Below are 14,307 nucleotides of genomic sequence, written 5' to 3' on the forward strand. Positions count from 1 at the left end.
GGAAATCTGGAAACAAGCTAGTGTTCGAGCCAATTCAGTGATATAACATTGCATTTATTAGATTCCTAATATCCAAAAGTTAACTTTTGCGGAAAAGACTCATCAATAAAATTGATGAGTATCTGATAGTATTGAGCAAAAAAGCAGAGATGTTAATAAACATTTACTAATGAACACTATAGACATCAAAAAGGTTAAAACATCTGTTAAACAAAACAATTTAATGCAAATACAATTTTTTTAAAAGATTATTTATTTATATAAGCACTGGATACAGTCAGAAGTGCGGGAGGGTGAGAGAATTCACCAGAGCCAGAGCAGGGAGCAGAACAGGCAGACTGATGAAATACACTGCTGAGGGGAGCAGTGGGCGTGGCAGGAGAGGTCTGTAGAGCCAAGTGGGACCCTCGCCGGTGGCCGGGGATCCAACTGGCACTGCAGAGGCTGAGGGCAGCTTCGCAGCCCAGTGCTCAACTGCTGCGCCACCAGGGGAGGCCCCGCAAATACAATTTTGATGAATATACACATTGTGAGAAAATCACAATTAGCTGAGTCAACAGTAGAAAATACGAATAAGCCTAAACCATTATTTTGAATGCATAGTAAAGAATCGTCACACGCATATTCCAGCCTATTTCTTCCACCAACAAGTTTATCCAAGCTTTGAAATAATCCCATTTTTATTGTATGAAGCCATAACTTTTGCACTAATTGAAAAATCCTTAAATCTCTGAAATATCAAGCTCCTTAGAACTCATTTGGTGAAAAAGTGACTTAGTGACACAATAATCCTTTGTAGATCACTTAGGTGATTGTTTTTCTCTAGAAATATCAGTGTGTGATTACTGGTGCTATCCCAGTTCTTACAGTAGTACATAATATATGTTCCATAGTGCTTTTCTGATATTCAAAAAATGTGCGTGTTCCAAAGCACATCTAAATCCAAAGATTTCAGCTAATTATATGGATCTGTATGGAAAAATATTTTTATGGCTTTGGAGTTGAGAAGAATCTTTTTTAGTCATAGGGGGAAAGACCAATAAATTCAACTACAATAAAACCAGGATTTTTCTTTACCTCTTTACCCCCTAGCATGAGTGGAAAAGATAAAATCACAATGTGGGGAAAGAAATTTTTGAAACAGGTAACAAAGAATTGTTACTCAGAATATAGAAAGAACACTTACCCATCCATAAGAAATAGACAATCTAGTTTTGAAGATAGACATGCACCAAAGAGGAAATACATGTGACCAATATAAGAAAATATGCATATCCTTTTTAGTAAACACAGAAATATGAAAAGCTCAGTGCAATACTTTAGACACCCATCAGTCCAAAGAATTACTAAAAAGTCTGATAGTAACACAGATGAAGTAAGGAGAATCCTTATACTGATAGTATGATTGCTTTGGATATAGTGTTGCATTTCCAGTAAAGTTGAAGATACACATTCACCTTGACTCAGCAATTCTATTCTACAGATTCTTGTACATTTTTGTAACAGCTAAAACAGCATACAATTGAAACATATCAAAATAGAATGTGTAAATTATGTATTGGCGTACTGTGAAGTATGATACAGCAATAAAAAGGAGCTAAGTGTAGCCACTATACATTACAATAACATGCTGATTTTCAATATTGAGTAAAAGAATAGATACCATGCATTTCCATTTATATTCAAAATCTTGCAAAATTCAGCTGATCTGTTTAGGCTACATACATGAATAATAAAATTATTAAGAAAAGAGAAATAGGATATTATTAGAAAGGGTAGGTAGAGCATACTGATCATGTTCTATTTTTGGACCTGGGAATTTGTATTATAATGATTCTTTAAATAATCTATGTAAGTATGTCTTTTCATAGTTATGTATGAATGCTATGTTCATTTTTTAAACAAATAGAGTAATAGTTTGAGGAAGATCATCATTAGTATGTTTTATTCACAGAAAGGTAAAAATAATGGTCATACAGAACGTTAATGGTATGATTACTAAAGTAAAAATGCCATTGCAGTAACATTGGCTTATAACATTGTATGTGATTCAGAGGCACAGGAATATCTTTTATATTCTTCTATATCAAAAGCCAGTAATCTAGTGCTCTCTGCTACTTTATGCAGCTAACCAATTCCTATAGGCTAGTGTTGTGGGCCTAAGGCTTAGACTAGGAAAGAATCACCAAAGAGGTTCAATGAATTTCAAGAATGGTCCCCTACTTTTACCTCCAAGGAAGTCTGTGGTTCACTAATTGAGAAACACTGGTTTATCCAACAAAACAAAAACAACTAGAAGAGAAATTTTGAGGTGTTGATAAGCAAACAATAATAATACAGGGTAAGAATTGCAAAAACCAAATTCACCTTACAGAATCTTGAAGACTATGGGCAAATAAAAGAATGTGGGTGCCATAAGCTGATTTCACATGTACTGTTTTGACACAAAGGGGGTGTAATCTCCCAGCCTATGTTTGGAGGAGAGAGGAGGCGAAGAGCAGTCAGTGTGAAGAGGTGGAAGACATGTTGTGCTGGCTGTTGCCATCCAGAGGAAATTTCATGTGGGTGTTCTTTAGTCTGAACTAAGAAGATCCCAAAACCACTGGTGGGCAGGGCCAGACAGACCCAGTAGCACTGAAAACGTATGTGTTGTTTTTCTATTGCTGCCCACAGACTTTTATTTATAATCTGTGCTGTGTTACAAAGCAGTTATCACAGACACCTACTCAAGGACACAAACAGGAGAGGTTCCTTTGACTTCAGTGTTGCTGCAGAGATCCTTCTGAATTTCTTTTTCCTCCCATTAACTATAGATATCTTCCAAGAAGCTGTCTTTTCTTTCTTTTTTCTTTTCTCTGCATTCTGTTTTCCTTGGTGAGCTCTCATCACTTCAGTTAGCACTTCTACCAGAAAGATTTGCAAGTCTGTGTCTTAGTCCTGAAAGAACCTTTGTCCTAGCATTCCTTTCCAGCTCCCTAATGGACATCTCCACTTTTTGTCAGCTCATCAATCCAATAAGTTCAAAGCTGGGCTCAGAATTTTCTCTCTCAGCAACAGCTTCAAAGCTGCGCCTTTTCATTTGTTCTTCAAGTTTTGCCTGCCAGTTAGGAACCTTTGAATCCTTTTATGTTTTCTACTCTATATTTACATGGCCAACTCTTTTCACAGACATTAAGCATCTGCACAGTGCCAAGCACTGAGCTAGGGCTTGGAGACATAAAGATGAATAAGAGCAGGTCCCTATCCTTGAGAAGCTCGGTCCAGTTGAGAACACTGACCATATTATTCTCAAATAAATGATAAGAACTCTGAGAGAGGCATGCATCCAATATGGTGGGAGCCCACAACAGGAGTTTGACAAGGAAAATAAAGAAGAGAAACAAAAGCAGTATTAGAAGTAGCAGAATACAATGGATGTGTTTAAGTTCTGAATCCAGACTGGTCTTGAATCCTACCTCTCCTGATGTTCAGCTTTGTGACCTAAGGCAGGTTACTGAACATCAGCTTGCCCAGCTGAGAATGTGAATGATATGAAGATCTACCTTAGGTGTGTTGTGACAGTTAAATAAAATAATCCATGCAAAGGACTTGGAACAGTGAGTAGCATATAAAAAGATTTCTTTCATTCATTCAACAAATATTTTTCCAGAACTTACTATGTGCCAGACACTATTCTAGGGACTTGTGATGTTAGCATATGACTGAGGGGTACTCAGGGATCCTAAATTGTTAAGGGGTGCATGCTCTAAAAGGGGACTGGCCATCCATATGTACAAAGGCTAAGGAAGCAGACTCTTAGTGTGGATGACTTTTAATAAAATTTGTGTGCAGAGAGAGAGAAAGGATTTCAAATAACAGTTTCTCCATAAAACTCCCCAATGACCCATCTTCTCATGGACAAATGCCCAGCCAAACAGGCTTGACCTGAAGCAGGGCCACTGAGATCTGAAAACTTTCTAGAAGTCTAAGGTATTTGTTGACAGGAACTCACAAGAAAGGGGTTAGGTAAGTTCCATACTTACCTAAAAGGAGAGACTCAAAATTCAAAATAGGGCCTCCCTGGTAGCGCAGCGGTTGAGTGCTGGGTTGCGAAGCTGTCTGCCTCTGCAGCGCCGGTTCCATCCCCAGCCTCCTGGCAAGGGTCCCACATGGTGTGCAGATCTCCCCTGTCGCCTGCTGCTCCCCTCAGCAGTGTACTTCAGTCTGCCTGCTCTGCTCCCCGCTCTGGCTCTGGTGAATTCTCTCACCCTCCAGCGCTTCTGACTGTACCCAGTGCTTGTATAAATAAATCTTTTCTTTTAAAAAAAATAAAAATAGACCACATCATGAGCCTGGCTCCTGTGGCTGCCAAGGGTCAGAAGCAACCTTCTCACATGTCTCTCACCCACATATCTCTCCCAGATATCTCTTCTCTACATGTCTCTCCTCCATGTTCTCCTTCCCTGTCTTCTCCCTTCATACATCTACCTTGCTCCTTCCCAGCTGGCCCCACTCAGGAAGTCTGATTCATGTTATGCTGGGACTTGTAATTTAAGTGGCTGCGTGTAAGATGGAGCAGGGAAAATGGCAACCTTTCAGTGCTCCTTCCCTTTTCTTTTTTTTTTTTTAAGATTGATTTATTTATTTATACAAGAACCAGGGTACAGGCCAGATGCACAAAAGGGTGAGAAGATTCACCAGAGACAGAGCAGGGAACAGAACAGGCAGACTGACGAAACGCACTGCTGAGGGGAGCAGCAGGCACGGCAGGAGAGGTCTGCTCACCATGTGGGTTGCTCCGAGGCTGGTGGGGATGGAACCCGCACTGCAGAGGCTGTGGACAGCTTCATGGCGCTGTGTTCAACCTCCTGCATCACCAGGGGAGGCCTCCTCCCCTTTTCACAGAGATATGTCTGTAACAGGGAGACATTAGAGAACAATATAAATGAAAATTCCTGTCCTAGTGAATGTGCATCCTGGCGGGGAGAAAAACAATAAACATTAAAAAATCTTATATATAGTATATTAGATAAGTATTATAGGAAAAAGGAAAAGGTAAATTTTCATTATTAATATCACTGTATGTTAACAGTTACTTGATCTTGGCCTTAAAGGAGAAAAGTCCTTTACAGAGAATATTAATTACTATGTTTCCTCAAGTATAGGATGTATTGATTATAATTTGTACCATGTCTTTTGTACCATTAAGAAAGGAAAAAGCACTGCCAATTAAAAGATAGCAATGCTTTTTCATTACCTAGAAGTCTCATCTTCAATGTATTAAAACTCAAATAGACATATTTTGGAATGAATTTTTAAAATCATATCACCTAGACATAACAAGGGAAATAAAACAAGTTGATCAAGACCTAAAACTTCTTTACATTTAGATTTCTAGTCCTTTGACTAGAAACACTTTGACTCAGTCACCAATGACTGTTTTTCCACCCATTGTACAATATAGTCTATGCCACTAAGCACTTCAAAAGGTCTTCTCTTCTCCACTCCCCTCCTCTTGGCTTTTCTTCTCAGGTCCACAGAAGTGCTAAAAACTATTACTGCTGAGCAAATCAGCTAACTTTGTAAATAGGTATAAGGAGCCTACTTTTCACTCCTATTATGGGAATGTTACTGAAAACTCTGGTGCTGCCCCTCTCCCTTGCACGTCCCTTAATGTTTTGATCCCTTTTGATCTCCAGATTTTCTTCTGGGCCACTGACACCTGCAAACTGGGACGCTAGAGCTTTGAGAATGTATGTACACTCAGGCAGGATGACCTTATTTGAGTAGAATCTGGGCAGTGACAACTGTTAGCACCATCAACTGTAGGGTATAATGTGGAAACAAAATGGATGTGTTAGAGTAAAAAAAATTCTGCTATAATAACTAGCCTGTTTTCCTTTATTAGCTAGTTGGGTGCTATAAATTAAGCAATATTGCTGCCTGTCCAGGACAGCTTTTAGTACTTTGGGGCAAATAGAAGCCCATGAACCATATGCTCAACGTTTAAAACTTATGAATCAAGTTAAAAGAAAAATATATTTTGTTCTTTACCTTGACAGTATACCTTCATTATGGCAAACATTTAAAACATGCTTATAGGTATGGATTTTTAGGTGACTAAAAATCATCAAAATGTCAAAGATAACTGAATTAAGTTAAGCATATGTTTGGGAGTCACCACTTTGTAAGCTAGAAGTTCAACATTGGGGGCCAGCATGGTTGGTGAAATTTCTTTTCTGATCACATATTCCTTGTATCATCGCGTGGCAGAAGGGGCTAGTGAGCCATGTGGGACTAATGGCTCTAATATAAGGGCACTAATCCCACTCTAAAGGCTCAACTCATGACCTCCTCATCTTTCAAAGACCCCACCTCTTTAAGGATTTCACTCCAGAGGATGCCATCACCTATGATTTTAGCATTTACATTTTGGGGGGACAAGAATAATCAGACCTTATCAATGGATAAGCATTATTTGATTAAAAAAGTAATTTAACAAAAGTAAATACACTCTACAAAATACATTTTTCTTGCCTTCATATGTACTTTCAAATAGCAAGGAAACCTGTCCCTTCAGAACCAAGAATGGGAACACAAATGGATGCTTGCCACTCCTGGTAAAAGGTATTTTGTAATACGAGGATGGATTCATGGTACCTGAGAAGGATTTCACAGGTTAATTTTTTCTCTTGCTAAGTAAGCACTTCTACCATGGATACAACACAAAACTTTCATGGTATTTGGATACAGTCATCATCTGTTTCACAGGTCTAGACCCAAACACGAGAGCTGACATTTAGAGTCCCAGAGCTTAGAGCTGGATCCCATATGATTCAACAACCTGTTCTTATTTTATGCAATCCTCTGAAAATATTAATCATACCTTATTTTAAAGTCTTCTTATTTCATTCAACTTATTCTTTTCCCTTAGATGACAGTACTTTTGTTAGACAATGAACGAGGGGCATCCAGGAATCCCACATTTAAGGGGTTTAGCCATCCACTGTATAAAGGCAAAGGAAGCAGACTTAGTGTTAAAGATCTCTACAGTGTGCATAAAGAGGGAAGAGAAGAGAGGATATTCCTAATAATAGTTTCCCAATAAACCTCTTCCCCACAAATTGCCCATCCCCTCATGGACAAATCCACAAACAGGGTTGGCCTGAAGTAGGGCCACTGAGACCTAAAAGCTTGCCACAAATCTAAGGTATCTTCTGGTACCTTAGGGGTGAGACAGGTCCCCGAAAGCTGGAACAAAAGGAGAAAAAGAAAATGTAAAAATCAAGTGCAAATCAAGATAATGGCTGCCATTGTCTCTGCCAAGGACTAGGAGGATCCTCTCCATGTGTCTCTTAACCACATGGTTTTTCCTAGTATCACAATGTGCCTTTCCTCTCTGTGTCTCCTTCCATATCTTCTCTAAGTCCTTGGGTACAAGTGAAAGTCAGAAAACAAAAGCCCCCAATCCCACCTGCCTTACAGGTTATATAATTTCACCTGGCCACTCAACTCCATCCCTGGTTCCCAATAGCATCCCCACTCAGAAGATCTAGTTCATGGCACACTGGGACCTGTTGTCCAAGGCAGCTGCGTTTAAGTGGGGGGAGGGGGGGTGAGGAAAATGGACACCTCCCCTTCATGGAAGTGAGTCTGTAACACTTTTGATTTGGTATTTCATATCTTCATTCACAGAGTTGATTTTACTTATATTCTTGGTGAATCTTATAGTTTATCTGTTCGTATTTTTCATTGTTCCATTATGTTTTAGTTGGTGACCTATTTCTTTTAAGTGAGGGGAAAGAAAGGATTTATAACTGTGTGGGATGTGTGGGTGATTGCCTTCCTTATTTTGGGGTCTTTCCCAGACCGACTAGGTAGGAGTCTTATCTCAGGACTTTCTCTTCAGAGAAAATCACTATACACAAGAATCACTTGCATCAATTCCTTTATGGGTCTAGGGAGCCCAGAGTTCTCTCATCTTAGCTGGGTTCTGCTTACCATCTCAAAAACATGCTCAAATATTCAAACAAACCTTCCCAGGCAGGATAATCCTTGTGGTAATCAAGCATTCTAGGATTTAACCCCAGGATTATATGCTTCAGCTGCCTGTCTTCTCCTGATCTAGCTGTATGCCTAAGTAATGCCCAGCACTGCCCCCTTCATGTTTTAATTATAGCTCAGGATTTCTCTGCAGCTATTTAGAGGGAAATGGCTCCTATTCTTGATAAGACCTTCCCCTGTGTATGTTTTAAATTGCAGCTTTTATTTGCCTAGTTTCTTTCTATAAATTAAACTTCATCTGTTATCTAGACTCAGTATTCCTGCCCCGCCCCATAAGTTTTATACTTTTTGTGTTTTATATTTTTATCTATGATCCATTTTAAGTTTTTTATGATTGGTATAAGGTCTATGTCTACATTCATGTTTTTGCATATAGATGTCCAGTTGTTTCTGTACAATTTGTTGAAGAGATTATGTTTGTTCCATTGTATTGTCTTTGCTCCTTTGTGAAAGATCAGTTTAATTATTTCTATAAATAAATCTATTTGAGGGCTTTCTATTGATCTATTTTTCTATTTTTTCATTGTTACCACAGTCTCTTACAAGTCTTGAAGTTGGGTAATGTCAGCTCTCCAATTTTGTTCTCTAAAATTTTGTTGGTATTCTGGGTCTTTTTACTCTCCATGTACACTTTAAAATCAGTTTTTAAATATACATAATGCAAATTGCTGGGATTTTTCACAATATAAACCAGCAGCTTTTTATATTTTTTAGGAATATTTTTAACTTTCACCATGTATACTGAATGACCTCTGTCAGCAGAAACAGCTCATTTTTTCCTAGAGGCAGTACAAGGAAAACTAGGTTATTATCAAGTTACTCAGACAGTATGGAATACAAGCAATGGGAGCTAATCTTAAGGTCAGCTATCTCTTCCATGAAGCTGGCACATACTTTCCTACCAAAAGGGCAGCTCAGCTACCAGAGTTGGGGGACTCTTCCCTTCCCATCTTGCACTAGGCATCATATCTGCTCACTTGTTTCTGTTAACTCCACTTTTGCTGACAGTCAAGATTCTAAAAGGTGGCACATGAATTGCTCCCACATATCAACTATAAAACACAATATTCCTATTAGGATATTCTCCAACTCCTATTTATTCAAGTTTTACCAGATAATATACTTTGTAAAGGTTAAAGGATTTTTATTGTAATTGGATTGTATCTATAGATCAAGTTGGGAAAAATTGTCATCTTGACACTATTGAATCTTACTATCCATAAATATCAACAATATCTCCATTTATTTAGTTCTTTCATTTCATGTATCTGAGTTTTATAGTTTTCCTCATAGAGATCTTATCCATATTTCATTACATTTACATCTAACTATTTTGCTTGGTGGGAATGGTGCTAATGTAAATAGCACCATTGTAAATAACACCAATGTAAATCGTGTTTTTAACTTCAAATTCCACTTGCTTATTGTGGAACTAACTTTCCACAATAACAAAGCAACTAACTTTCATAAATTAACCATGGATTCTTCAACCTTGCTATTCTCATTAGTTTCATGAGGATTTCTTGGTTAATTTTTTAAAAAATTTCTGTTAGATTATCATATGTAAACAAAGATGGATTTTATGTCTTCCATCAAATCTGTTTAACTTTTATTTCCTTTTCTAGCTTATTTCTGTAGCAAGGACTTCCATTACAACGTTGAAAAGAAGTGATTAGAGGTGACATTTTTGCTTTGTACCTGATCTTGGTGGCAAATATTTAAGTTTCTTTAGCATTTAAGTATTATATTAGTTGTATGTTTTTTGGTTGTTTTATCAGTTGAGAAAGTTCAACTATTTAGTTTACTGAGAATTTTTATCAAAAATGGGTATTAGGAGCCTCCCTGGTGGCTCAAGGGGTTAAGACACAGACCTATGAGGCAATCTGCAGCCACTGCTGCAGGAGTTCAAACCCCAAGCCCGCCAGTGAGCTACCCACATGGCACAACAGACCCCTCCTGTCTCACCTGCTGCTGCCCTCAGCAATGTATTTCATCAGTCTGCCTGTTCTGTTCCCCACTGTCTCTGATGAATCCTCTCACCCCCCCCCCCACCCTCTGGCCCGTACCCAGTTCTTATATGCATAAATGCATAAATCTTAAAAAAATAAAAAAGAAAACAAAAAACAAAAATGGGTGTTAGATTTTGTCAAATGCTTTTTCTGCATTTACTGATAGATCATGTGATTTTTCATTTTAGGCAATTTCTGAGTATCTTTCCAAAAGAGATGATAGAAATTGGTAGCATTTCTTTGATAAATGTTTGGTAGAATTCACTAGTGAACCCATCTGGGCCTTGTGTTTTCTGTTTTGGAAGGTTATTAATTATTGATTCAATTTCTTTAATAGGCATAGGATTCAGATTTCCTATTTCTTCTTGTGTGAGTTTTGATGAATTGTCTTTGAAGTAATTGTTCTATTTCATCTAGGTTGCCAAATTTGTGGGCATAGAATTGTTCAAGGTATTCTTTTGTTGTTCTTTTAATTTCATGAGATCTGTAGCAATGACCCTTATCTTACTTCTGTTATTGGTAATTGTGTGTTCTCTGTTTTCTTTTTTGTTTGTTTAATTAGAGGCTTATTGATTTCATTGATCTTTAAAAATACTCAGCTTTTGCTTTTTGTTGATATTCTCTATTGGTTTCCTGCTTTCAACTTCACTGATGTCTGCTCTACATCTTATTTTTTATTTTCTTCTGCTTACTTCGGATTTAATTTGTTCTTTTTTAGCTTCTGAAGTTCAAAACAGGTCATTGATTTTTAGATCTTCCTTTTCTGATATATGTATTCAATTATGATATTTCCCCTCTAAGCACTTTTGCTGCATCCTATAAATTTTGGTTAGTTATATTTTCAGTTAGCTAAAAAATACTTGTAACTTTTCTTACAATTTCTTACTTAATCCATGTATTATTTTGAAGTGTATTGTTTAACTTTTATGTATTTTGTGATTTTCCTGGTATTGATTTCTAGTTTTACTCCACCGTGTTACAAGAGCAGATATTATACTATTTATTGTTTACAATTTATTTATTATTAAATTTATTAAAGATGTTTTATAATCCAGAATGTGGTATACCGTGGTGAATATTAATTTCATATGATCTTGAAAAGAATGTGTGTTCTGGTATTGTTGGATGTAGTAGTCTATAGATGTCAGAAATATCAAGTTGATTGATGATATTGTTGAATTCAATTATGTCCTTAATGATTTTCTGCCTGCTAGATCTGTCTATTTCTGTGAGCAGGAATATTAAATTCTTCAATTGTAATAGTATACTCATTTATTCCTTCTTGCAGTTCTATCAGTTTTTGCCTCTGAAATTTGATGCTATTATTAGGTGCATACACATTAAGGACTGTTATATCTTCTGGAAGAATTGATCCTTTTATCATTATGTAATATCCTCCCTTATCCCTGATAACTTTCCTTTAAGTCTGCTCTGTCTGAATTAGTATAGCTACTATTGCTTTCTTTTAACTACTGCTAACATGGTATCTTTATCTATTTATCATGTGTTTTAATCTATACATGCCTTTATATTTAAAGTGTGTTTCTTATAGAGAACAGTTAGATCATGTTTTTTCAACTACTCTGACAATCTCTGACTTTCTATTGGTGCATTTAGACCAGTCATTCAAAGTGTTTATTGAAATAATTGGATTAATTTCTACTGTATTTGTTGCTATTTTCTATTTGTTGCCCTTGGTCTTTGTCCCTACTTTTGGCTTTTTCATTTTTGCCTTTTGTGGTTTTAATGAATATTTTTTAATTATTTTTCTCTTCTAAGCATATTATTCTTTTTTTTGTTTGTTTGTTTGTTTTTTAGGTATTGTTCTAGAGTTTGCAATACGTTTACAACTCTCCAACCATCTACAAATACTACTATATAACCTCATATGTAGTGTGAGTACCTTACTAATAAAATTATTGTAATTCTCCCCTGTAATGCCAGCAAGATGCAGAGCAGGATATCTGTGGCAGATGGGTAAAGGAGAGTCCTGGAGCCCTCAGTGGCTTTTCAGGCTTTTATATCATTTGTAGTGCGACAACTAGATACACAGCAGGCACCCCCCACCCCAATCCTCACTCTTGCTGGAGTCTTTGGCATTCTCTTGTGGTCTCTGCTTCTCTTTTGTTGCTCTTTCTCCCTCTCTTGCTCTCGTGGCATCTGTGGCGCCACACTTAGAAGCACAGTCTCTCAGCCCAGGCGCACCCACTTACACATGCCCACACCCTATTCTGGGTGTCCGACATCAGACACACGTGCCAGCCCACAGGTGCCTATCATTAATACTAACATGGGCGAGCAGAAAATCCTGATAATTTTCATTTACCCTACATTCCCCCATTCCTTGTATCACTTTTGTCACGCATTTCATTTATACATAAACATATATAAGATATATATATATATATATATGAAAGCATACATAATCAAGTACATTGTTGTTGGTATTATTTGAAACAAACTTATATCAATTAAGAATAAAAAAAAATAAGTTTTATTCTACCTTTACTTATTTCTTTTTTGATGTCCTTCTTTTATGTAGATCCAAGTGTCTGACTTATTTTCCTTCTCTCTAAAGTTCTTCCTTTAACATTTCTTGCCAGGTGGAGCTACTGGCAAAAATTACCTCAATTTTTTTTTTTTTTGCTTGTTTCTTCATTTTTTTTTTAAATAGAGGCATGTTTTACTTATTTATTTGTTTGTTTGTTTGTTTGTTTTGTTTATACATGCACTGGGTACAGTCAGAAGTGTGGGAGGGTGAGAGAATTCACCAGAGCCAGAGTGGAAAGCAGAACAGGCAGACTGACTAAGTACACTGCTGAGGGGAGCAGTGGGCGGCAGGAGAGGTCTGTGCGCCATGTGGGACCCTCCTCCAGTGTGGCCAGGGAGCAGCCGGGGATCGAACCGGCGTTGCTGAGGCCGCGGGCAGCTTTGAAACCCAGCGCTCAAACGTTGCGTCACCGGGGAGGCCCTGTTTCTTCATTTTTGAAAGAAAATTTTGTGGAGCAGTTTTAAATTGGTGTTTTTTTTTTTTTTCCCTCTCTTAACACTGTTAATATTTCCCTTCCTCTCTTGTCTTCATAGTTTCTGAGTTGAATGTAAGGTGTTTATTTTTTTTTTTTCTCTAGGCTTTTTTTTTCCTTTATCTTTGATTTTCTGTAATGTCTTTTGAAAATTATATGCCTAGGGCCTCCCCGGGTGGCGCAGTGGTTGAACACTGGGCTGCGAAGCTGCCTGCAGCCTCTGCAGCGCTGGTTCGATCCCAGACCACTGACGAGGGTCCCACATGGCGCGACAGACCTTTCCTGCTGAGCCCGCTGCTCCCCTCAGCAGTGTATTTCGTCAGTCTGCCTGTTCTGTTTCTGACTCTGGTGAATTCTTTCACCCTCTCGTGCTTCTGACTGTACCCAGTGCTTGTATAAATAAATCTTTTTTTAAAAAAAAAGAAAAAATAAAATTATATGCCTAGGTGCCTTTTTTTTTTTTTAAATTTATGCTTGTTGGTATTTATTCTGTTTTGTGTTCTCTGGGCTTTGGTTTGGCCTCTGACATCAATTTGGGGGAAATTCTCAGTAATTATTTCAAATGTGTCTTCTTTTCCTTTCTTCTCCCTTTGTATTCCTTATATATATGTATATATGTGTATATATATGTATATATGTGTATATATATGTATATATATGTGTATATATGTATGTATGTATATGTGTGTGTGTGTGTGTGTGTGTGTGTGTGTGTGTGTGTGTGTATGGAGCTGGAATGGGCCACAGTGCAGGTTTTCTATGATCCCGGCAGACAAAGGTAAGGGAGGAGTCAGAGTCCTGGAGCCCTCAGTGGCTTTTGCAAGCTTTTATTGGGATTTACCAGGCATAGGGCAGGCTGGGGGGTTGGGGGGCTGGGAGGCCCGCCAACCTCCCAGTCCCCAGCAAGTCTTTACTCTATCTGGGCTCTCTGGTGGTCTCTGCTGCTCTCGTGGTTCTGCTTCTCTGCTTCTCTTCTTCTCCTGGCGTCCCTGTGACACCACCCTTAAAAACACAGTCTTAGCCCAGGTGAATCCCATCTACATATGCCCATACCCTATTCCAGGTGCCCACCATCAGGCATGCATTCAGGACCGCAGGATTCCGTCTTCTATCCCAATGGCGGGAGGGCAGAAAAGCCTAATACTTTTACCTTACCCTTCAATATGTTACACCTTTTATAAATATCCTGCCATCTTTTGCTATTTTGCTCATTTTCCTTCAGTCTTCTATTT

General features: G+C 37.9%; 1 long non-coding RNA gene across 3 annotated transcripts in view; it reads left to right on the top strand.

Moving 5' to 3' along the window:
- Nucleotides 1-14,307, top strand: part of LOC119244595 (uncharacterized) — a 56,429-nt gene that overhangs the window by 2,150 nt on the left and 39,972 nt on the right. The gene's annotated exons all lie outside the window — the stretch shown is intronic.

Source organism: Talpa occidentalis, unplaced genomic scaffold (genome assembly GCF_014898055.3).
Source record: "Talpa occidentalis isolate TD23 unplaced genomic scaffold, MPIMG_talOcc4v2.1 talOcc4.14, whole genome shotgun sequence".
Taxonomy (NCBI): Eukaryota; Metazoa; Chordata; class Mammalia; order Eulipotyphla; family Talpidae; genus Talpa; species Talpa occidentalis.